A 26,067-nucleotide genomic window follows, 5' to 3' on the forward strand; every position below is an offset into this window, starting at 1 on the left:
AAGCTGCCATTTAAGAATCATTTTTATAATTAATAGCGAAACATTGTAACTCTGATATGCAATCACCGTTAAAGCCGGACAATGTAGGTATGTTTGGCACAGAACCTTCAACCACAACATGACTGAAAGCACACATAGATCAAACTTAAACTCATTTACATACTTTTAAAAATTGAGTCACTTGCACATTGTTCTTATAAATCTTTATTTTATTCTGTTTGTGCATATTTGTTAATATTACTTTTAATTTGTATTTGTGTAGTTCTACATCCCCCTACAGTAATACCAGCCACTGCTCTAAAGGTGCCTTTACTGTCTCCCTTGGCTTATTACAGTGAAAGGCTGCCACTCCTAATCGCCACCTGTATATCTTCTGCTTCCCCTCCATGCAGTGCCTGCCTTCTCTCCTAGTGCGTCTCCCTTTGTTCTCCACACTTCCTGGTTTGGTTTTAAAGCCTGTGGCACCATGTGAATGTGCCCGACACCAAGGCAGTACAAGGAGTCACAGAGGCAGAGATATGTGTAACCCAGCAGGGTGTGTTTATTTTGTGAGATGAAGGTTGGCGGGGGTTGTACCAATCTGACAACCTTGGTGATGTGGAGGTTGGTGTGCAGTAGGCAGGGGATGATGAGATATCATGCCTAGGATAGGTGTGGCAGACCTGGAGTGTGTGTATGGGTCCAGGGTTGTGAGACAGTCAGTGGTTTTACAACCTTCATATTTCCCCCTTGGTTCCTGATAAATAAGGGCAGTGCAAGCAGGGACCAAGTCTATATAATAGGCTTGTTAAGCGTGAAATGACTCCCTACCCTGTTGGAAGCTCCTCTTTTTATACTGATGCTGATTGGCAGTAAGCAGCTGCAGCTGGTCCTCCTTATCCTTCTCAGGTGAGGCTGAATAATTCCACCACAATGGTGTTGAACTGCACTGGCTTCAGTGTCGCTATCCAGGGTCCTGCAGTGGCTCTAGTCAAGATACACAGGGTGGCATGGCTGTGACAGGGGAGTGTAGGGATCTAGGGGCAACCACCCACTGCAGCACCACAAGCCCTACAACAGGGGTGGCTAACCCTGGTCCAGGACAGCCTTAGGATCTACAGGTTAACTGCTTAATTGAACCAATTGTGGATCGTAATTAGGCAAAATGTCCCTGTGTTCAAGGTATCCATTGATTGGTAATTTAAAGAGACCTGGAAAACCTGCAGGAATGTGGCACTCTAGGAAAGGGTTGGCCACCCTTGCCCTCGACCTTGTTAATATGGAGAGGATACAGGTGTGGAGAGGCTATGGATGCCATCACCAGTCTCATTCCAAGTCCAGATGTACTCAATGGGGGAAGTCAGGGCTCAATTACACAAAACAACAAAGCATAATACAATTATACCAAAAAAGCTTTGAGAAGGATATCCAATACAACAAAAATACTGGATATCTAAACTAAGAACCCAATATAATGATACCAATAATAATAATAATAATAATAATAATAATAATAATAATAATAATAATAATAATACACACAATAATAAATAATCACTAATAACCCAATTAAACAATCACACCCTTGTCACCTCCTGTGACACTAATATTGCATGACAATTTTTTGTTTCATTTGCAGAACATATACCTTCTACATTTATACTTGTATATTTACTTCTATGCTCCTGCTGGTAGGCAATTGGTTGGGTAGAGTAGTTTTACACAGAACCTGTCATGTACCTTATGCTGATAATGGAATTCCATGGAGAAATCAGATGTTTTGTTGTAAGTTTGAAAACCCAGGGATTTTATTTAAAGATGGAAAGGAAGAGTAAGTGAAACCAAAAAACATGAGGAAGAAAACAGAACTTTCTTACCCAAATGAGATAGTATGTTTTGTTTTGTTGTTGTTGTTGTTGATGTTGAACACAATTGAAAAACAGTGTGCCTCATTTACCTGACATCTCGGTCACAATTAAAATCTTCAAATTGACAGTGCCTTTTTGCTACAAATCTTTTAAAGTTAAAAATAAAAACATTCAATTTAGATCATGTTATGAAACCTGTTGTGGAAACTGTCAACTTAATTCATACATAAATGCTCAAAATCACAGACAATTCAGGAATCTCACTGAAGAGCTGCATGAAGAGAGTTTTCCAGGAGACCTGCTGCTTTAGTATAGTGTGCATTGTCTTTCCAGCTTTCATGTTTTTTCTGTATGTTGTGTGTAGGATGCTGTGCAGGTATTCATACAAATGCACAAAGTATATCCTTATCTTAGACTCCCAGTGGGTTTTAGATTAAACATTTCTGGTGGAAATTGCTTAATTTGAATAAAACATCAAATGGGAGAACTTACACATTTTCCTTTTATAAGCAAAAAACAGAAATTGAAATTTGTGCTTCGTAACTGTATAAGCCGCCATCCGTTTCCTGATTGTAACTTCCCCCTGAATTGTGTAACTGGTTGGAAGCTATTGGGGAAATCCCTTCAGGTGTGCACTGTATTGCACCTGGCTGTACAAATCATAATTTAAGACAGTGTCATGACCATTAACAGGGCATGCTTCAGGGGATTGTTGTTCATAACTTTTATAAACCAAGAGATATCACTTGTTGGAGGCAATGTCTCACAGAAACAAAAGTGATACATTTAATTGATTTGTCTTGGCGTATTTATCTTGCATTGTCTCCCCCTTGGTGAATTGAATCAAGTGACTGCATTTGCCATGATTAGAAAAATGTGAGTTGAAAGAAAAAAGCTGTGGATTTCCATATTACCATAAGCATGTTGCAAAATCCATATAACCTCAAATATCTGCCATGTAAAATGTAGTATTAATATGTAACAAATTTACAGAGAAGGTAAATTAAACTAAAATGCAAATTAAATATATTTAATTAGCCTATTACTGAAATCAATGCAAGCATTTAAATAAATGGGGATGTTTTATTATTTGACAATTAATACATCATTGACAAGTCTTACCTCCTGTTAAGTGATATCTTTTTTTTTGTTGTTGAAGGAATGAGATGAAATGATCCCCTGAATGAATGCCTTCTAATCTATCATGGTGCACCACTGTTATAAGAATAAAGGTGTACATTATCATAGTTTGCCTAAAGATAATACCAGGATATGGAAATATTTACACATTATATGGTAAGAAACACACCCAAGCTAAAGTATGTGTGTACAGTGTGTCCAATGAGCATGTTGGTGACATCAATTATATTCACAAGGGCCAGTGTAATGCAGATGGCTCATTCAAGGCTACCATATGTATCATAGTTGCCTTTAATATATAAATCAGACATTACACTACTAAACTATATATACACTCACCTAAAGGATTATTAGGAACACCATACTAATACTGTGATTGACCCCCTTTCGCCTTCAGAACTGCCTTAATTCTACGTGGCATTGATTCAACAAGGTGCTGAAAGCATTCTTTAGAAATGTTGGCCCATATTGATAGGATAGCATCTTGTAGTTGATGGAGATTTGTGGGATGCACATCCAGGGCACGAAGCTCCCGTTCCACCACATCCCAAAGATGCTCTATTGGGTTGAGATCTGGTGACTGTCGGGGCCAGTTTAGTACAGTGAACTCATTGTCATGTTCAAGAAACCAATTTGAAATGATTCGCCCTTTGTGACATGGTGCATTATCCTGCTGGAAGTAGCCATCAGAGGATGGGTACATGGTGGTCATAAAGGGATGAACATGGTCAGAAACAATGTTCAGGTAGGCCGTGGCATTTAAACGATGCCCAATTGGCACTAAGGGGCCTAAAGTGTGCCAAGAAAACATCCCCCACACCATTACACCACCACCACCAGCCTGCACAGTGGTAACAAGGCATGATGGATCCATGTTCTCATTCTGTTTACGCCAAATTCTGACTCTACCATCTGAATGTCTCAACAGAAATCGAGACTCATCAGACCAGGCAACATTTTTCCAGTCTTCAACTGTCCAATTTTGGTGAGCTTGTGCAAATTGTAGCTTCTTTTTCCTATTTGTAGTGGAGATGAGTGGTACCCGGTGGGGCCTTCTGCTGTTGTAGCCCATTCGCCTCAAGGTTGTACGTGTTGTGGCTTCACAAATGCTTTGCTGCATACCTCGGTTGTAATGAGTGGTTATTTCAGTCAAAGTTGCTCTTCTATCAGCTTGAATCAGTCGGCCCATTCTCCTCTGACCTCTAGCATCAACAAGGCATTTTCGCCCACAGGACTGCCGCATACTGGGTGTTTTTCCCTTTTCACACCATTCTTTGTAAACCCTAGAAATGGTTGTGCGTGAAAATCCCAGTAACTGAGCAGATTGTGAAATACTCAGACCGGCCCGTCTGGCACCAACAACCATGCCACGCTCAAAATTGCTTAAATCACCTTTCTTTCCCATTCAGACATTCAGTTTGGAGTTCAGGAGATTGTCTTGACCAGGACCACACCCCTAAATGCATTGAAGCAACTGCCATGTGATTGGTTGGTTAGATAATTGCATTAATGAGAAATTGAACAGGTGTTCCTAATAATCCTTTAGGTGAGTGTATATATATATATATGATTTTATGCACTCTATCTAAAACTTAATTGTGCAGCAATCCAGACTTCTATGGCATTTTCGTTTCTTAGGGTTTTACAATTCAAGTTAAAGAATTAATTCGTTTTTTTGTAGCCTGATGTTCCAAAACACTGGAATAAAAATATTGCACATAATCACCCACTCTTAAATTAGACAGCTAGAATAGTGATATAAAGCCTATATACTGCTCTCAAAGAGCAGGGGCAGCAGCCCCAGGAACACCCAGGAACATCGTATCTCCCACTGCCTGCCATACAACATGACCTTGAGCAAAATCATTCACTCCCAGCACGCACCAAAGGCTAAGGCATGATATAGGTGCTGCTGTCACTGTGGCCATATATTAAAGGGCTGGAAATCACCTTACAGCAATGGGTTGGCCTGCAGGCTAGAAACTGCACAAAATTACCCTCTTTTGTACCTGCAGTGAAATGATAACCTCAAACACAGCCTGATAGAATGGATGAGACAAGTCCAGTGCAATTGCTTTCTGTTGCCTTGCCTTGCATGGATACCACAGCATCTCAGACTTGGTGGATTGCTAGAGGGAGGGTTTTCGAAACCCACAGGAGTGACTTATGCCTGTCAAATATTTAGAGGGGTGATCAAGGCAGCTCTGAGAACTGACCCCCAGATTCCCCGGAAGACCTACAGGATTACCTCATAAGCACATTTATTTCCTGTGTCACTTGCGGTGCTTGATAACTTGATATAAAAGTCATGTCTGGTAATTCTTGTGTGTGGCAGAAAGCTGTAACTGAGTATTTAGAAGATAAGATGTCTTGATATGATATCCAATCTAATTTATAATGAAACCAGACAACCCTGTTGTGCTGAAAGTAAAATTCTGCATAATCCTGTCAGATCTTGTCCTGTTTATAAAACGGTAGGTTGTGAATGCAACTGTGGTTATCTGAGAAAATAAGCACTACCCAAGGGGGAGGGGTTTTCAGCGCGCATCGCTGGAACACATCGAAGACTTTTGTCTATCAAAGCTGCCATTGGCCCCTGTGCCCGTCACTCAAACAGGACCCTTCCGCTTCCTGTTTGTATAAAAGGTGACATCTGCACAAAGACTTCCTCTTTTTGCCCGGGAGCTACAACTCCCACTTCTTTTCTCAGATAACCATGGTTGCATACGCAACCTACCATTATCTTTCAAGTTAGAAGCACTGCCCAAGGGGTAGGGGTTACTGTATAACCAAACCGTTGCAAGGGAGGAGGCAGCAAGCTGGTAAGAGAGCCTGCCCCAAGGCGTACCTAGGAGCCATACCAACTCTTGAAGACCGCAGTCAAGCTGACCTGGGAAGAAATAAGCAATGGTGTATCCACCGACAACAAGAACCTTGTGGCTACCGTGAAGCCTAGTAATAGCGGCCTCCTGCTCTACTAGCAGGGCTAGGAGCGGGGCCAATACCAAGACCACACCATATAAGCACAGGGCGCAGTCTCGCACCCCATGCTCAACATACAGCGGGCTAAATGAACTATATACACAGTGAGGCACAAGAGTAAACTCAAAGCCTACCGCAGAATACAGCAGCAGTGGCCCTCAGCACAGCTAGTATAGCTAGGGTGGGGCCACAGGCCTGCTGACAAAGGAACTATGTACAACGGTGGGGTACAGGTGTAAAAAACACATGCACCCCCGGCTACAGAATTAACTATATACAAGTCACAGTTCGGTAGGAAGGGATAACGGTTCTGCGTTGCTTTTCCCAAGCATGCACAAGAGGGGCAGACAGGGATAGAAAAGCCAGGAGCCAGTCCCTGACTGGGCTAGCCAGGGCTCAACTGAAGCCAACACCGGATTCCCAATAGAAGGAACCATGCCCGTCACATCCAGCCTGTAGAACCGAATAAAGGTATGCAGTGAGACCCAACTCACAGCCGCACAGATGTCTGCCAGTGGGGTGCCTTGAAAAAGGGCCCAAGACGTGGCTACACCTTGAGTTGAGTGAGCCATCAGGTGTTCAGGCACCGGGGCTCCAGTTCCCGTGGTAATGGTGTCCACAATCCAGTGCGAGAGGCACTGCTTTGAAAGCACCTGGCCCTGTGTCCATGCTCTGTAGGACACAAACAATTGGTCTGAGCGCCGAATGTCTTTGGTGCACTCCAAATAGCATCTGAGAGCCCACACCGGGCACAACAGGTGTAGCCTACTCTCCTCCTCCGAAGAGAGAAGAGAAGAGGAGGATGGAAAGCCATCAACTCAATAGGCCTGTTAATATGGAAAGGAGACAGCACTTTCGGGAGGAACGCAGGATTAGGCCGAAGCGTAACCCTGGAACCATCTCCCGCAAAACGGACACATGCAGGGTTACCGGACAGGGCGTGTAACTTGCTCACGCGTTTTGCTAACGTGATTGCCAACAAAAAACGCAGTCTTCAGTGACACTAATCTTAACTCAACTGACTGCAAGGGCTCAAATGGGGACTTGGAAAGTGCATCCAGCACTACATCAAGGCGCCACACAGGCAGAGAAGGAGCGCAGGTAGGCCTCAGCCTGCGCGCACCTTTCAGAAACTGCGCCGCTAAAAAATGAGAGCCCGGAGGCTCGCCATCAATCCTGACATGATATGAGGAGATGGCGGCCAAATAAACCTTGAGTGTGGACGGGGACTTGCCCTGGTCCAACAGCTCCTGCAGGAATTGCAGAATGACACCTATATGGCAATTAACTGGGTCATGAGACTTCTCCTGACACCAAGTTTGAAAAGTACTGTGACCTCGTAGAGGGAGCTCTCGCCGACTGAATAGTAGCCACTACCTCGTCTGACAAACACCAAGCCATCAGGCGATCCCGCTCAGGGGCCAGGCCCAGAGCTGGAGCAGGCCCAGGTTGGGATGCCACAGTGTGCCCTGCACCTGAGACAACAAGTCCGCCCGCAGGGGAAGCTGCCAAGGCTTTCCGACCAAGAGGGAGACCAGGTCTGCAAACCAGTCTGCGAGGCCAGTGAGGCGCTACCAGCGGAGGAGCCCCTCTCGCGGGCGAGATCTCTTACGACAGACCGAGGCTTATGCTGGGCAGCCAGCCTCAGCTATTACTGCCACTGTGTATGCTCTCGCTGTGGAGGAAAAGTCCTGTGGACAAAAACCAACACAGCGAACTAGCCTGAATTATAATAATAATAACATTAATATTAAACGACTAGTAGTCGTGTGAAAGCCGAGATGAACCGAGGCACCGATGGACTTCCGCGGCGCAGGCAGAACAAAACAGCGTGGCTAATTTAATAAAATTAAAATAGCATGACAACATACAACTGCAGCGAATCGGTAGAAGGAAAGCACAGTATGTACTACCAGCCAACCGAAAAACGCAGATTTCTGGTTTGTACAAACACAGAAGGCTCTCTTACACGTCTTGACGAACCAAGGCGAAGGGCAAAAAGAGGAAGCCTTTGTGGAGACATCACCTTTAATACAAACAGGAAGCAGAAGGGTCCTGTTTGAGTGACAGGCACAAGGGCCAATGGCAGCTTTGATAAATAAAAGTCTTCGATGTGTTCCAGTGTTGCGTGCTGAAAACTCCTCCCCCTTGGGGAGTGCTTCTAACTCGAAAGATAACATGTTATCATTGTGTATTGTTCTAACTAAATGTAACTAGGAGAATATTTGATAGTAATAAAGTAATAAAGCATGCATAAAAGTCTATTAATGTCTAAAAAGCGTTCCTTGCTTAGCTTATTCGTTACTTATCTTTTACTATACATTGTTTACAGGCAAGGATCTCAATTGTCTGCCTATTAAATACATGAACTGTAACATCTTCTTGCCATTGCACAATTTGGTGGCTGTGGAGTAAATTGGTTAATTACATGTGGTATGTATATTTTAAATAATTGATGTGATATAGGTTATACATTATAAGCTGGCATCAAGTATATTTCTGCCCTAGTTCACCTTTTTTGAATTACTAATGACTGCGGCATGTAAAGCAATCTGGGGTCTGGAAGTAGGTGTATCATAACTTATTAATTGGCAACATGAATAGATAGTAGATTCTCTGAATAGAATGCCATTCACTTCTGGGTATTATTCACCTCAGCAAGACACAGAACTAGATTTTGACCCATCCGAGTTTCATGAATTTAGTTTTCCAGAGGTATGTTAAGTCTACCCACAGGAAAGCCAAACTTTCTGGACTGTGCTACCCTGCCCTGAGTTATTTTTTAAATCCAGAGAGCCTTAAAATCACTGAGAATGAAAACCACAGATGACTGGAATTGTATGAATTACAATTTTAGCCCTTTATTCACTTTAACTACCCTTTCAATTAAACCATGTTATATTAATGTGATAATTACCTATTTTGTAACCCTGTATGTGAGTTCAGTTGTTTGGATTATTGCTTTTGCGTTTCAATGCATCATGTAGTAAATCATAAACCATCTTGCTTCTTGTTTCACATTTCTGCTTGACCTTTTATTTCCCTAATGGGCCAGGCTGTTCATATGCTTAAAATTAAATTTTAATTTCTGAAATGCACCTGTGGATTATCGCTAATCCGCACATGGTCCTACCTGCCACAGTGCTGTGTGTATCTAGCTTAGTTTAGTGCAAGTGTATTCTTTCACAATCCAATCTCCCCAATGGTCCTGTCAGAAGACCAAGAGTTGATTATTTCATTGTAATAGACAGCTACATAGGTACCTTTGCAAAGAGCAGGAATTGTATGGCAAGCCAAATTGTCATTCAGAGATATCTCAATTTGGCTTGCCCTAGCATTGGTCTTTCAAACAATACCAAAAACAGGCAAATCCAGTAAGGCAGTCTTTAGCCAGAGGGCAGAGAATTTGACTGCTGAGTATAGTGAAGGCAGCAAAGAGAAGAAGAGATGCATACTAAAAAGGGCAAGCCACTGAAGAGATGTAAACAATAATAAATCAAACAAAAAAATACACTTTTATTTTGCAAAACCAAGATTTACAATTTAGATTTAGATTTAAGATAAATGCTTAGTTTGTGAGTTACTGATTTAAGATACATAATTATTTGAAATGATATGTTTAATTTGTGAGTCAGAGATGTAAGATATAAGATACATATTTATTCTAAACCTAATATATGTATTTTTAAAATATGTATTTTATGTTTTCCAAGTTTAGGATTTAAGGCAAATATTTATTTAAACCCAGATTTAGCATGTAGTTAAATATGTATTTAAAGTATCAATATGTATTTTTCAAAACAGAGATTTAGCATTTATTAATATATATATATATATATATATATATATATATATATATATATATATATATATATATACATTGGAAAAAGGCTTCATCAATTTCTCAATCTGGAAAAACATAAGCTTTAAGTTTGTGGGAAAAAAATGCATTGTTTTAAAGTTGGCACCTCATACATGTTTGTAATCTGTACTGAATATGTGGGTGTTAGATCCCAGATTACTGTGGTGTTTTATACTTTATACTAAGTGCAATAAGAACAAATCTAATAAATACAATAAAATAAAACATGAAGAAATAAGTCTGTCCTTTGCGGCAAAAGTCATGGATTGAAATCCACAGCCAAATTGCTTTCTTTAAACAATTACAGATTAGCTCTTCTATGCTTTGCAGTTTAAAGGCTGAATTTGTGAACAGATTTTAAATTGTGATAGAGTGGAGATGGTACAGCTGATGCAATTAATTTAACTCTTTCACAGTTTTTCCTGTTTTATTATTTACTGTGTAGTTTATCAATTATTAAATTGATAAATTATTAAGTGCCAATGATTACTAAGTGTTTCTGTGTGCGCTGATCTACCTGATGTTGTAGGTCAGCTTAACAGATAATCCACGCACATACTATTGAAAATAGTACAGCCTGTAATCTCACCCTTGTGTAGGTCAGTGTCCTTGAGTACCTCTGAGTTAATGCTTATTACTTGCTCTTGCCTCGGGAGAATGTGGTAAACAAATAACAATGTATTGTAAAATGTTAAAACGTAAAACTGTTCAGAACAAAAAGAGATTTTAAACAAAGGAAGCAAATAAAATATCTTATCAAATTCACACTAATGCTTTTTTATTTTTAATAATGGGACAATAAATATTCTACCTTCCCAGCCTCGCATAGCTTTCTTCTCAGAGCCTTCTCATGCATGAGGGCAGTCAATAATTCATTGACTGGCAGTCATAAAGCGTGAGTTTCGCTTAATGTGGTTTACTGTACTTAAAACTTAACGATTTATATCCAAAATGTATAAATGACAAGACTGATGTGAAGTTGCTATTGATTGTGTTCGTTAAATGCCTGCTCTTTTGTATATAGGAGTGGTAGCGTTGGGTCTTGTCATTAGTAAAGATCTAATTGATTAACTAATAAGTACAATAAGCCACGTTAAGTACTTTCAACATGAAGCACAATTCACGCTGGGCTACAATAAGGCTTAACAATATACATTTGCTTTTAATATATCTTTGAACATTCCATATTTTGTGTATCAACCTGGATGGTGCCAGTCTTGTAATTATAAAGTCTGAATATAAATGGTTACGTTTTTAAGTACAGTAAACCACGCTAAGTGTATTCAACGCTAAGCACAATTCATGCATGGCTACAATTGGGCTTAGAAAAGACCAGCCACTTATGCTTGTAATATCACTTTAAATGTCCAATCTTGTGTAACAGTTTTAATCATCTTGTATTTTATAGTTTGGATGTAAATGGCTGTGTTTTAAGTACAGTAAGCCATGTTGAGTGTTTTCTACATTAAACGCTATTCACATTAAGTGGATTATATGCAGGGTTTAAGGTCGTAATCATATTTTTTATGTCGGTATAAACATATCATTATTCATAGTATTAGGATGTGTCTAACTGTAAATGTATAAACTTTGAAAAGTAATGGTTATTTTTAAAGAACAATAAGCATTTTAGACTCTCCCTCTACTGCCATGTCATCAGCCATGTTTGATGAGAATGGAGATCGATAGTGCTGATGATTATCTAGGATGCCTGATCTATGCTTTGTCAATCAGTCAGTCAATTCCACTTTGCACTCCCCCTAGGGTCTAGAGCATTTCCGTTGTGAGCATTTTGAAATGCAGCGGTTTTGCAAATGTTTCGTTTCTATTAATTCTGTTGTGTTATGGGCCAATGCTACTGTTGGCCCATGCTGTGGTGTTGTCACTTTATGTTGCGGTTTTGTAAGTATTTGATTGTTTTCTCAAATGCAGCGTTTTCATAAATGTTTAATTTCTGTTAATGTTGTTGTTTTGTGCCCCTGAGGGCCACCGTATTTTTCAGACTCACAATAAACACACTGGTAAAACAACCGCAAGCAAGAGAGAAAGATATACAGATTCCTACATAGGGGCGGAGTGTAATTAAGCACTCGCTTTACAAAACAAAAGCACAAACAAAACACACACACATACACACACACACACACACACACACACACACACACACACACACACACACACACACAAGCTGAGCTTAAATTAGGTATTTGTTTAACCCAAACAAAACAATCTGTCCACTACAAAATATAATTTGGATTGGGCACAGGGCTTAAGGAGTGACAGTTTTCAGTAATGCTTCAGCCTGTGGAATTCCTAAGCATGTATAAATATGCGGACAAGTTGAAGGTTGTACTTCATATTCAAATATTATATGTAATAATGTATAATGTATATATTTTTATGTTAGTTTTTTGTCATGGTACCATTTTGGTATCGAGTATTGTTTCAGTATCGAGTAGCATGATACTTAAACTGGTATTGGTATTGAAGTCAAAATTCTAGTATTGTGACAACACTAGGTCAAAAAGGTTACTTCACAGCTGATTAATGTAAGTCTAGAAAGTATACCTTGTTGACCTAGGTATTTCTCACATATAAGACTTCAAATACATAATACATAATAGCCCTACAGTATTATTGTTTATTGCCTGAGTAGTCACTGAAAATGTCCACTTGATGCTAGGAGGGGTGTTGATCCCCAAACATGTGCTTCCCTACACTTCTGGAGCTCCTAATGTTTAAAAGCAGCCATTTGTCATTAGCCAGAGGTGAGTGCATAATAAACCGGGTCTGTTTGTCATATTGTACTCATCCGCAGACATGCTGTCTTCTCTCCCCTGAGGTTGTCTGTTTAGCCTGCACTTGGTCTACATTGGATACAGGCCTCCCAGGTATGCCTATCTACCTGAAAGCGAGAAGTCAAGTGAGGATACTGTGTGTAAGGGGGCGCCCCGGTCTGTAGTGAGAGATACACCGATCAGCCATAACATTATGACCACTGGCAGGTGAAGTGAATAACACTGATAATCTCATTATCATGGCACCTGTCAGTGGGTGGAATATATTAGGCAGCAAGTGAACATTTTGTCCTCAAAGTTGATGTGTTAGAAGCAGGAAAGAAGGGCAAGCGTAAGGATCTGATCTGAGGGCCAAATTGTGATGACTAGACGACTGGGTCAGCCGCAGACCAGTCAGGATGCCCATGCTGACCCCTGTCCACTGCTGAAAGCGCCTACAATGGGCACGTGAGCATCAGAACTGGACCACAGAGCAATGGAGGAAGGTGGCCTGGTCTGATGAATCACGAATTCAAGGTGTTGACTTGGCCTCCAAATTCAATCCAATCGAGCATCTGTTGGATGTGCTGGACAAACAAGTCCGATCCATGGAGACCCCACTTCGCAACTTACAGGACTTAAAGGATCTGCTGCTAACGTCTCGGTGCCAGATACCACAGCACACCTTCAGAGGTCTAGTAGAGTCCATGCCACAACGGGTCAGGGTTGTTTTGGCGGCAAATGGGGGACCTACACAATATTAGGCAGGTGGTCATAATGTTATGGCTGATCAGTGTATATACCTGTATTCTATTTTATGTCTATTTTATCTATTTTATCTATAGTTCGTGCCATGGCTATCCTGTGAGCAAAGTACTGTGCTGTGGAGAAAATTAAATAAAGGTACAAAAATGTAAACTTACCCATGTCCATCACGACTGCCCTGAGAATGCCTTGTGTCTAGGAACCTACATGGGGAACTGTTCATAATTTTCATCAGTGAAATGGGCTCAGCACACCTGCGCAAACTTTGAATTGGACACTTTTTTTTGCATCAATACATGCTGCCACTGCTTTATGTGGGCTTTATCAGAGGTCGGTAGTCAATGATAATGTGCTGTGGACTGTTTATAATAATTTGTTGAGACGGGCATGCCAGACAGGCTTTTATGCTTGTTTGTTGAAGGTTGCTCGCCATTACTGACAATGCTGACATTAGCAGCATTAGGAAAGCTTCCAACACGTGACGTCAAAGGATTAGATTAAGACAATGGTGGATTAAAGGCATCAAAAGCATGTATTTTAAAAAGCGATTCCATTCCCCTTTACTTTTTTTGTAAAATTATATCCAGATGAAACATGTTTTAATTTAAGAACTTGACAAATGCTTGATTAAGCAATTCCCTTCTACTAATAACATCCCGGATGGTGCCTATAGATCAGCATGTAAATCACATTTGGGTTTCTTTTCTTATTGTTCACAGCACTTTATTTATTATTTACTGAATTCCTTTTTGCACTTTGATTATTATTCATATTTTTCCTTTATATTGCACTGTTTATTGTGTGGAATTGACTAATTATTTGATTACTGACTGCACATGTGTCTTGTTTATTTATTTTGCTCAGTGAACACCCCTAGTGCACATTCCCACTTGGACTTAATCACATTCCTAAACTGATTGCCTTCTCCTGTATCCCTGCCCTGAGAAACAGGACATAAAATCAGCTATTCCTATTCAGCAACCAGCGACCAGTGCCGGAGGGGGAGATTGCAGAGGTTTTGGATTATACAGCACTGGCATTGGAGAACTGTGATGTGTGATTGGAATATAAGGAAACTTGGTGATTGGCAGATGGAGCAGACAGGACTGCAGTATAGACAAAGTGACAAAGACTCTTTGTAACTGTTGAATTTCTTTATTGTTCGGACTGTTCTTATCACTCCAGTAATAGTGATTGCTGTTCTGGTTACCTGTAACAAAGACAGAAGAAAAAATAAAAGTAAATAGGGTCCTGAATAATTGAATTGATAAAGTTGTATTTACTTACAGCCCAGGTTGAAGTCCTCATGGGGTCGGTCACCTGGAGAAGGTGAACAGGGGTGGCTTAGTCATGTGTAACGTTGCTATTGACTGCCTTTAGTTCATGACAATAATATTATTATTCATGTTAAATAATCCTGGTTAAAATAAAATATAGGTGCACTACAAGCAGGAAGCTGCCCTGATATTCTTGGGTAGCTGATTCCACCAAGGCTGGCCAGCAAGAGAAGAAAAAGAGTGGGAAATCAGAGAGCAAGGGAAATTACTAGCCAGCAAGGAGGTGTAAATAGGGTTGGAGGGAATACAAGGATAGGTCAGAGATTGGAGGTAGGAGGGAGCTCAGTGAGGGAAGCAAAAACCAGGAAAAGTAGAGTCAGCTAGATACAAGCAGCTATGGTTAGTCAGAGAAAGGTATAAAGCCATTGATTCAAACAGAAAATATAAGACAAATAGCAGTGGGTTTGAATGAAGTGTGTTGATTGCAGACACAGGTAGGCCTGCCAGGAGCGAACTGTAACAGTCCAGTGTAGAGAGAACTAAGGTACGGATTAGAAACTGATTAAAGAAGGCTATGATGAAAGAACAGATTAGTGTAGATGTTAAAAAAGGCAAAATAATAGAAGAAGAGCTATGCTTTGAATATTACAGGGAGGTGTCAAGGGTGCTGGCAGGCTTTTTGGCATAGATGGAGGAGGAGTAAAGATTTAAGTCAAAGGAAATAGACACAGAAAGGTCAGAGGTGGGGGAAGGAGTATGAGAGATTAGAAAAGAGGAAGTCAGATCTTCTAAAAGCACTTTTACATCAGCAATTCCCTAGACATCTACTGGCATGGGTTTGGTTGGCTTGGTTTTCTACTTTGAGGAGGATCTCATACAATTTATTTGACCTTACTGCCCTATGTAAAAGCTCCAAGTGGTCTATGATGCTGATTTTGGTTTTAAAAATCAATGCTTGGCTAGGAGCCCTCCTGAATTTTGCTTGCTATTCATGTACAACCCCATAATACAATATGATCCTAGTCTTACTTCACAGAAAGGCGCAAACAGTATCAGTATTTTTTACATTATATTCTATTTTACCATCTCTAAGACAGCTAAGGATAAATCATCAATGTAGATTTTGCTCAAAAATGGGTTTGGTTTTCAGTCTCTCTGTAAAGTAATGTTACTTGCTTACATTTACAGTTTTGCATTACCTTCAATTACATTTTGATTTGTGAAGATATGTCCAGTCTACATATTATTTGAACTGTTTTATATTGTATTTAATTTAACTATGTGTTCTGTAGATTTAAGAAGTAGATTAAAGAGTCTTACAGTCAATGCATGTGTCAAGGGGTGATTATTGGTTAATGGGTGGTATAAACATTTCACATTTTTCAGTGTATTTCTATTACATTTAATGTTTTTTCTCATTGCACTACCTATTGTACACTCAGCTAAAGGATTATTAGGAACACCTGTTCAATTTCTCATTAATGCAATTATCTAACCAACCAATCACATGGCAGTTGCTTCAATGCATTTAGGGGTGTGGTCCTGGTCAAGACAATCTCCTGAACTCCAAACTGAATGTCTGAATGGGAAAGAAAGGTGATTTAAGCAATTTTGAGCGTGGCATGGTTGTTGGTGCCAGACGGCCGGTCTGAGTATTTCACAATCTGCTCAGTTACTGGGATTTTCACGCACAACCATTTCTAGGGTTTACAAAGAATGGTGTGAAAAGGGAAAAACATCCAGTATGCGGCAGTCCTGTGGGCGAAAATGCCTTGTTGATGCTAGAGGTCAGAGGAGAATGGGCCGACTGATTCAAGCTGATAGAAGAGCAACTTTGACTGAAATATCTGCTCGTTACAACCGAGGTATGCAGCAAAGCATTTGTGAAGCCACAACACGTACAACCTTGAGGCAGATGGGCTACAACAGCAGAAGACCCCACCGGGTACCACTCATCTCCACTACAAATAGGAAAAAGAGGCTACAATTTGCACAAGCTCACCAAAATTGGACAGTTGAAGACTGGAAAAATGTTGCCTGGTCTGATGAGTCTCGATTTCTGTTGAGACATTCAGATGGTAGAGTCAGAATTTGGCGTAAACAGAATGAGAACATGGATCCATCATGCCTTGTTACCACTGTGCAGGCTGGTGGTGGTGGTGTAATGGTGTGGGGGATGTTTTCTTGGCACACTTTAGGCCCCTTAGTGCCAATTGGGCATCGTTTAAATGCCACGGCCTACCTGAGCATTGTTTCTGACCATATCCATCCCTTTATGACCACCATGTACCAATCCTCTGATGGCTACTTCCAGCAGGATAATGCACCATGTCACAAAGGTCGAATCATTTCAAATTGGTTTCTTGAACATGACAATGAGTTCACTGTACTAAACTGGCCCCCACAGTCACCAGTCACTCAACCCAATAGAGCATCTTTGGGATGTGGTGGAACGGGAGCTTCGTGCCCTGGATGTGCATCCCACAAATCTCCATCAACTGCAAGATGCTATCCTATCAATATGGGCCAACATTTCTAAAGAATGCTTTCAGCACCTTGTTGAATCAATGCCACGTAGAATTAAGGCAGTTCTGAAGGCGAAAGGGGGTCAAACACAGTATTAGTATGGTGTTCCTAATAATCCTTTAGGTGAGTGTATATTGATTCTGTTGTTAACTTTCTTTGTCATTTTGTCTGTCTCCTTATTGTCTAGTATAGGTTTATGAGTTTTAATTGCCCAGTATCTAATAAAGGCAATTTAAATTTTAGTAGTAATCCAATAGTAGTATAAATTCACTAACCTGTGTGTACCTAGCGAGGGTTGAGGGTCCCTTCCCCATAAATCAAGGGGGTGGCGTAGTAAGGTTATTTGGCAAGGGGCATTAACACATGTATCTGAAAAAAAACATATGGGATTACATGATACTCCATGTATGCATTCATTTATTTATAGTGATAACTTTAATAACCTGTCATGTTTCAAATTGTCCAGTTATTATATAACCATGGCAACCCTATGTATATCCCCTCTGTCATTAGGCTGCTTTATACATAATAAATAGACATAGATATATGTGGCTGAAGGAAGTGCTTTGCTGATTTACGGTTACTGCTAATTTCTCTCTTGCATGGATATATAAAACCAAATTGTGTTGAAGTGAAGCATAAATCATTTCTTAGAACAAATGTGACATTTATTTTGTGTACAACAATGTACTATATATACTGGTAAAAAAAATTAAGGGAACACTTAATACTGATTTCTGAACTTGGAGTGTTCCCTTAATTTTTTTGAGCAGTGTATTTGTGCCTCAATTGCCTTTACATTTTCAGACCAATTGAAATGTTTTAGTTTTTGTTATTTTCACAACCAACTTATTTTTTTATTGTATTTTTACTTTGCTTTTGTCTGTTATCATCCTATTAACCCATATGTTTTTTTCTCTTCTGCAAGATCAGCAATTTAAATAGAAAGCAAGTTAGCATGTTGCTGAATTTTCCAAAAAAACATTTTCAAGTACCAAATAATAATAAGAAAGATGTTAAATATCCTGGTATCTCATGGCAGTTTCACATGATCCCTTTCACTGGGGAAGGGAAGTGGTTGCACATGGCTTTCTGTGAAACAAAAGTGGATCTGGTTGGCCGGCCTCACAGCTGCAAAAAAGATTATAGCCCTGCATTGGCAGGCCCCCCACTCCCCTCCCTGGCATCAGTGGATCATCTCTTTCCTGGTTATTGTTCTTATGGAGCTTTCCACTGCTTGGCAGACCCTGCTGGCAGACCTAAACCTATTATTGACTGATTGCAGCATCCATAGTCCTTTTCTGGGTGGGGTAGGGTGGGTTGTTGGGGGATTGTGTAGTATGTCTTCCTGACTGTTTTCTTGTTTCTATTCTCTTCTTCAAACAAATTACAAATTGATAAAACATATAATAATAATAATAATTCCATAGCATATTTTTAAATGCAGTGCCTCCAAAACAATGAGTGCATTCTTAGTGCACTTATTATTATATTTGTTGTTCTTATTATTGTACTTATGGATGTTGTTGTATTTTGACATCTCTCCACAGTGCTGATAAAACCTTAATTTGTTAATGATGCCACAAACCTGACATTCTATCTTTAGATTTAACTTATGTGTGTCTTTATTTCCAGCTGGTGTTCAATTTCAAACACACGGCTCAACTGCTGAAAATTCCTTTGTGAGCTGGTTGACTGCGTCTAGTATAGCAGATAGCAGTGGCTGGCTGCAGCCAAAGTAACTGTCAGTGGAAACTTAATTTACAGGCCTGCCGGTTGGCTGCCAGTGGAAACAAGACATACATGTCTCAAGGAGTTTACTTCACATCATGTATCAATGAGGTGTACGCAAAACATGAATAATTAACATGTTGACAAAATATTGCCACTATTATTATTATTTGGTCTAGCCCCAGGACTGCCTAAAATCCTGGACAACTGCTATCCATCTACAGCTCTGGAAAAAATTAAGAGACCACTGCAAAACAATCAGTTTCTCTGGTTTTACTCTGGTAAAATTAGCATTTCTGTTTTATTCTCTAAACTACTAACAACATTTCTCCCAAATTCCAAATAAAAATATGAATGGAATGGAATGGCTGCCATACATGTTGAGATGCTAATTTAAGAAAAAAATTATATATTTTTTCTAAAGCTGTTGTACCGTAAGAAATGAATTTATAGTATCACCTTATCACGAATCCTGGAATCTTGTAGAACTCAATTTCTGTAATAATTGGACGCAGACACCAATTCCAAAGATATAAATTGTCAAATTTATTCAAAAACAAAGACTAAATGTAGCACTACACTAATTAAAAGGGAAAAACAAATTAAAATTCAACTCTAGATCGACAAATAAATGACAAATCACTTCCGTGACCAAATCAAAGACCATGGAATTGCGTATGATATCACACAAATCATTAAACAAAAAAGGTTATAAACACATTGACTACAATACCGGTTAGTAAGACGAAGGTGAGTCTCTCATTAGTATTGTTAGTTGGACATTAAATAACTACGCAGGTTAGTATTTATGTCTGGTAACTTCTCGTTATATATATATCAGTCTCATTTACGTTTAGGTGCCGAGAAAGATCCTATCATTACTTGTTACCACAATTTCCCTTAACTGATTATTATTCAATGATTAAGGATAGGCAGGACCACCTATAATCTGGTGTCTATTAACTTGTGTCAATTTCAGACTAAACAGTTAAACAGGAATGAGAAGATATTTCTCGGCGTTGACAGATTTTATTTCTAAAATTATCAACAAAACAGTTTAATGCAACACACATTTATATTTAAGAAAACTAAATGATATTACACATTCTAGAGTTATGAATCACAGATTAACATTTTCTAATTGATTTCTCAAATGTTATGAATCACAAACTCCAAACTGTTAAACTTATCTGAACTTCGTCGCAGAGAGGCCTCTCTGGCTTCAGGTTTGGAACAAAGGCAGTCCGGTTCGGCCGGTTTCTTAAGACTCAAATAGCTATTTAAATGACTGACACTTTCGTATACAGTCGACTTAGTCAATTATCCAGCTGTGAAACTCCACTGATCAGGTGGGCACAGGCGGGCATGCGCAGTCTGTAAAGTTCTTTATTTAATAAAGTCCTTTAAAAGAATTCTTTCGTACGGCTCAATCTCCTTCTCCCAGTTTAACTCTTCTGTTGCCGGCAAAGACTTGGTTGGTTTCTGGTTCCGGTTCGGGCAACAGAGCTACAGGTTGAGCTGTGGCAGCGAGTTTCTGGTTCAGGTGAGAGAGAGAGAGAGAGAGCGTGCACTGTTCTTTATACGCCTGTCAGATCAATAGGTGATTGGTTCTTGAGTTTTTGAGATTGGATTTCGGTTTCAGCCCCCAGTGTCCTATTGGAGGGGGGCTTAATTTATGACTGATGTCAATCTATGCCATCTTTTGGAAATGCCGGTTGGCCCAGGTTCGTAGCTGTGTCGGGATTTCGGCTCTCGTCCATTTCAAAGAGTTTTCATTACCTACAGGCCCCCTTCCCCAGACATCTCACAGCAGGATTCCAAACTATTTGGCCTATTCTCGGTGCCATCATCCCAAAACTGTCACTTTGATGTAAACCAGTTCCACACTTTAAGGAAATCTGATAACTTTGGGGGGAGAGGTCTTCTTTAGATCAGTGCTTCAGCTCAGAGCTAAAATGCTCGTATCAAAATACACCCAACATAATGCTACACTGTATGTGTATGGACTTCCTAACTAAATTGACTCTAAATTGAACTAGGTGTTTATTCTAGTGATCACTATTACCTCCTTTCCTGGGTCATTAGGAGAGTGGACATTTTGGAACTGGATATTAATGAAACGCCCTGGCACAAAGTTACAAAATCTGAACTTATGTTAGTTGCACTAGATGAGTCCACTAAAAACGTTTGTATAAAAGTGACATAGCAGAATTGTGTCTATATGTCAGATTTACTTGCATTGGGAGGTCAAGTTGTGATACCTTTAATTTTTTCACAAGTTTTTTTTAAATGAGCATGGACTTGACCTGTAGTACACCTTTTGATGACACATGATGCCCCCTCCATGACAGGGAGACAGGAAGATCTAACTCCCAAAGGTCTGCTTTAGTACCACAGGTGCTGTCATTGAACTGCACTGTGCATCAAACTGTGCTGTGTGGTCAATTTTCCTGTGAACTGAAAGATACCAAGGACACAGTGATGGCTGTAATCTATTTAATCTGATCTACAACCAGTGTACAGCAATGCTTGTTTCAGCAACTGTTTGTTGATCTGTCTACTGAACTGGCTGATTTGCTTTTGCGTAACAACTTTCAATTGCTAAGCAGAGGTAGTGCACTGCTGTGAGTTCAAAAGGAGAGCATCACATTTCTTCACACTTGCTCTTACAATGAAGCTGAGATGCTTAAAAAATGTTTTTTGAGTGATGTATCTAGATGCTTAAATACATTCAAACTTGAACTACAAGAGAACAGACAAAACTATCATTGACCTACTGGAAAAATGAAATGCCTCCCCCTGAAATAAGCTCTGATTCCTCTCAGCTGGATCTTTACCTTTAAAATTGTCTTTACTTCCCAATCTGATTTATTTGATTCAAGTCTTCAAAATCTTGAAAGGTATCAACCACATCAAACCAGAGAAGCTTTTCCAGATTTGCAGCGACACATGGACCCGAGAACACAAATGGAAATTGGGCTTCAAGGCATTCAAGACAGAAAACAGGAGACACTTCTTCACACAGAGAGTTGTCACAATCTGGAACAAACTCCCCAGCGATGTGGTTGAAGCCAACAAATTGGGAACATTTAAAAATTGACTGAATAGGATCCTTAGATCACTTAGTTATTAATGGACACCAAACAAGCACAATGGGTCGAATGGCCTCCTCTCGATTGTAAATGTTCTTATGTTTCTTATTGTAACAATTGATAACTTAAGCCTTTCCACATTAACACAATCATGTTGTGGTCTGACTACAAACATTCTCCAGCACTGCATGTCTCCCTGATTTCTTATGAGCTGAACTACATAGATATTGCCCAAACAAAGAAATGCAACTTTTCCATTATGACACATTTTAATTATTTTTCATTTTTTGAATAGCCACAAAGTGATACATTTTCATCTGGATCAACTTTTGTCTTTCTTTTCAAGGTTTATCTCATTTCAAAGTTTAATAGTGGATGAGTCTGGAAAAAAGAGAGATAACGATAAGAAAAACAATAAAAGAAAAGTACAAGACTGCACTGAAAAATGAACACAATAAATATGAAAAAAACTATGTCTGATTGCAAAAAGGAAAACAAAATTGATGAGAAAGGCTGTAACAGGAGAGAACTCTAAATAGCTCAAGTGAAGGACTTTGAAATACCTGAATAACAATAACATGCATATCAAGGACACTAGCACAGTGCGTTACCTTCACCTGCTTCATTTTTAATGCACTATGAATCTGTCCAGATTAGATCTTGTTCCAATTCTATTTGTAATTGATTATTGACAGGATTGCTTTTAAAATAGTTTTAAATTCTATTGAATATATTTGCTGAATATTGACCTAACAATACAAAAGCACTTGCTGTAAAGCAATAGTGTATTTCACTGTTATTAAAATAATTGATCTACGTTATTTTAACATGCTGGTGTGCTGGAAGAAAGATTTGGAGTCGGCAGTTCTAATCAGAATTTATTATGTGCACGGGAAAAAAACAGCAGAACACAGCAACAGAAAGTATTAAACAAGTATAATGCTGTTTTCCCAAAGAGTTCAAGGAAGTACATAGCTTTTATTCCCATTTTGGGACATAGCCTCAAGGGGTTTGACATTTTATAAACAGTGTCTGATTGGTCATCTAAATAACTATGATAGTAATTTAATTGGCATTCTAAAATAAGCCTACCCATCTCATCAATATTATTACAATTATTACTCATGAATAATAATTATTATCCTCTAAATTGCCAGCTACATTTAGAAGGTCATTTGCCGATAACGAAGATAGGTTTGAATACAATTAAACTTTAATAAGAAACAAGTAGAGAATGTAAGTTGCTGATAAACTAAAAAGGAGTAACTGAGAAGTTAGAAAACGTTCTCATAATTCATTGGAAAGAATGCAGGCAAATGAATAGTTACTTGCTAGAAACCTCCAGGGTCACAGCACACAAAGCACAGAAGCACAAAATGATTTCTATTTTCCTCCACAGTGAATAATATAAAATAATATGCATTTGCTACAGCTTATGTAATTTGTTTTGTTAGGTACATTTGTAGAAATTTAATAATTCACATTGATTCAAAAATAGGTAGTCTGATACCATGCTTAAAAAGCCCCCCATACAAAGTAATTGAAGAGCCTTTTACTATTATATGTGACTGAAAAAGACATTCATATCCACAAAGTAAAAAGAAAAAACAAAAGGTGATAAAAGAGACCATGATCCCTTATGTCTAAGTTGATTATGTTTGTGTAACAGGGCTGTGAAATACTGTATGTACCTGAAAAGCATCCCCTCCTTGCTTGTGTGTTGTTCAGTGTCTTCTGGAGGCACTTTGAAAGTACAATATAACACTATTAAAACATTGTTAAATGGTGTTAAAATATGATTGAAAATGACCTGCTTTACCATAATCCTCCTTCACAGTGTTGACCATGAGTGAATGTTTATTATCAATTGCAATACTCTTGTGTCTTAGTAAAAGATTTGAAAATGATCCCGAGGACAGAGCTGACGTCAGGTTCAAGATGTGCACAGTACCACTATTGTGTCCCAATGTCTTTTCCTTTGTAAATCTGCAATACCCATCAGAGCGACTAAAGAGTTAAATTAATCATTTAAGGTGTGTAGGTCCCTGTTATTGCCCTGGGGTTTAATATGAGGCATGGGTAAATTGCACTTTCTTTTCTCCTTTTTAATATAATTGTAATGGACCAGGGTACATCTAATATTAAACACATGGTAGAAAAGTAGGCCACACGTCAAAATGATTACATTTTAAAACATATTTATCATAAATATCTTGGTTTTAGTGACATTTACTCTATGCAGGCTAGCAGTCTCAAGTGTAAACAAGGTCTAATGTCTTTGTATCTATTGCTTTACTCTTGATTCTCATCTGTTTCAATCCCTTGGTAATGACTTTGTATAACACACAATGAAGCTTTATATATATATATATATATATATATATATATATATATATATATATATCAGCAGCAGGAACAGCCTTTATTGATCCCCTGCTGGATGAAGACCTCCCCAAGATGTTTCGACTTGTTTCAAAGTACAGCATCTCTTTTCCAGGCCATGCCAACAAAGTTTCTTATTTAATCTTCTTATATTTTATGTGGTCTTCTTCTAGGTCTTTTTATATTTCCTTGGATTCAATCCATATCTTTTTTTCTGCATCCTTGGTCTGTTCTTCTTGCAATGTGTCCGACCCATTGCTTTTTTTTACATTTTCACTCTTTCAATGTCACATACTTTTGTTTTTCTCTGATCAATGTATGTGTTTTACCAAGCATAAATTTGTACATGCTTCTTTGTGTTGTTTCCAGATTTTGTATTATTGTTGCATACAGTTACCAGGTTTTAGAGCCATAAGTGTGCACTAGTGGTAAGCATTGAACTTTTTCTCTTCAAATTGATTATTTCCATTCAACAGAATACATTTTTCTCAGATGTACATCCCATGTTTACACTTTTGATTTCTTCTATAAGATCTGTGGGTGAAAGGTTACACACCAATACCTGACCCTAGCCACTATGGAGTTTGCGGTTTATTATTCTGCAGGAATCCAAGTTTAAGCACAGAGCTTTGTCACTTAGTTTCTTTCACACACGCTACAACAGACTTACATACTGTAATAGATAAACGGAAAGACATATTAGAACAGAAGTGAGAAAACTCTATACTTCTTAAAGACACCACTCTCCGCCATGTTACCTCCAGCTCCTCTCTCTATAGACTATGCTAATAGTACTGTACAGACAAGGGGCAGGCAAGGGAAAACAGTTATATTAATATAAGCACATATAGAAAGACGTACATTGCTATGCAAATTTTTACAAAATAAAATGGGTTTAATTTAAAAAGTTAAAATGGACATCACAATACTCTCTAAAAAAAAATTGAAAATAAATTGATAGGGGATCTGTAGCTATGTTTAATTTAACGTTTTTTTATCACCAAATCTTGAAGAGATTGGTGATTTTGTGCTGACTTCTTGCCATACGCAACTTGTGAACATTGATAATAAACCTACCTGATGTGTGGTGGACTGAGTTCCTTGAAATGATCCTGCATGGTCTTTTTTCCGTGTTAGTTCACTGGACACTGGGACATTAAAATAAGAAACCCAATGAACACATACAAACACACAAATACCCATATAGTCGCATTTTCTTCGTTCATAAATGTCCCAAGGGTGACATTTCCATCTGCATTGATTTGTTGTCCAAGTTAGACATTACTCCAAGTATCGTTTGATCTACTTCACTTTTTTAAGTTTTAACAAAGCTGTTGAACATGACTGGTCTTATGCAGGTTGATTTATGTTAAGTTTTCTTACTTGCCTCTAACAGTTTTTGAATTTGAAGCTGTTTTTAAAGAGGGTTTGCTCCAGCACCCTTTTAAGCAGGTGGCTGTCACAAGAATATCTTAATGTATTTTATTGCCTGCTAGCCATGGTCAGCCTCTGGAGGGTCAGAAAACTGCAGAGGAAGAATAATTACAGAATTACCACTTTGTATTGTAGCGTTATGTTGGGTGTATTTTGAGAAGAGCATGTTGGGTTCTGAGCTGAAGCACTGATCTAAAGAAGACCTCTCCCCCCACAAAGTTATCAGATTTCCTTAGCTCATCAGCTTGGAAC

This window comes from Amia ocellicauda, chromosome 4, assembly GCF_036373705.1.
Source record: "Amia ocellicauda isolate fAmiCal2 chromosome 4, fAmiCal2.hap1, whole genome shotgun sequence".
Lineage (NCBI taxonomy): Eukaryota > Metazoa > Chordata > Actinopteri > Amiiformes > Amiidae > Amia > Amia ocellicauda.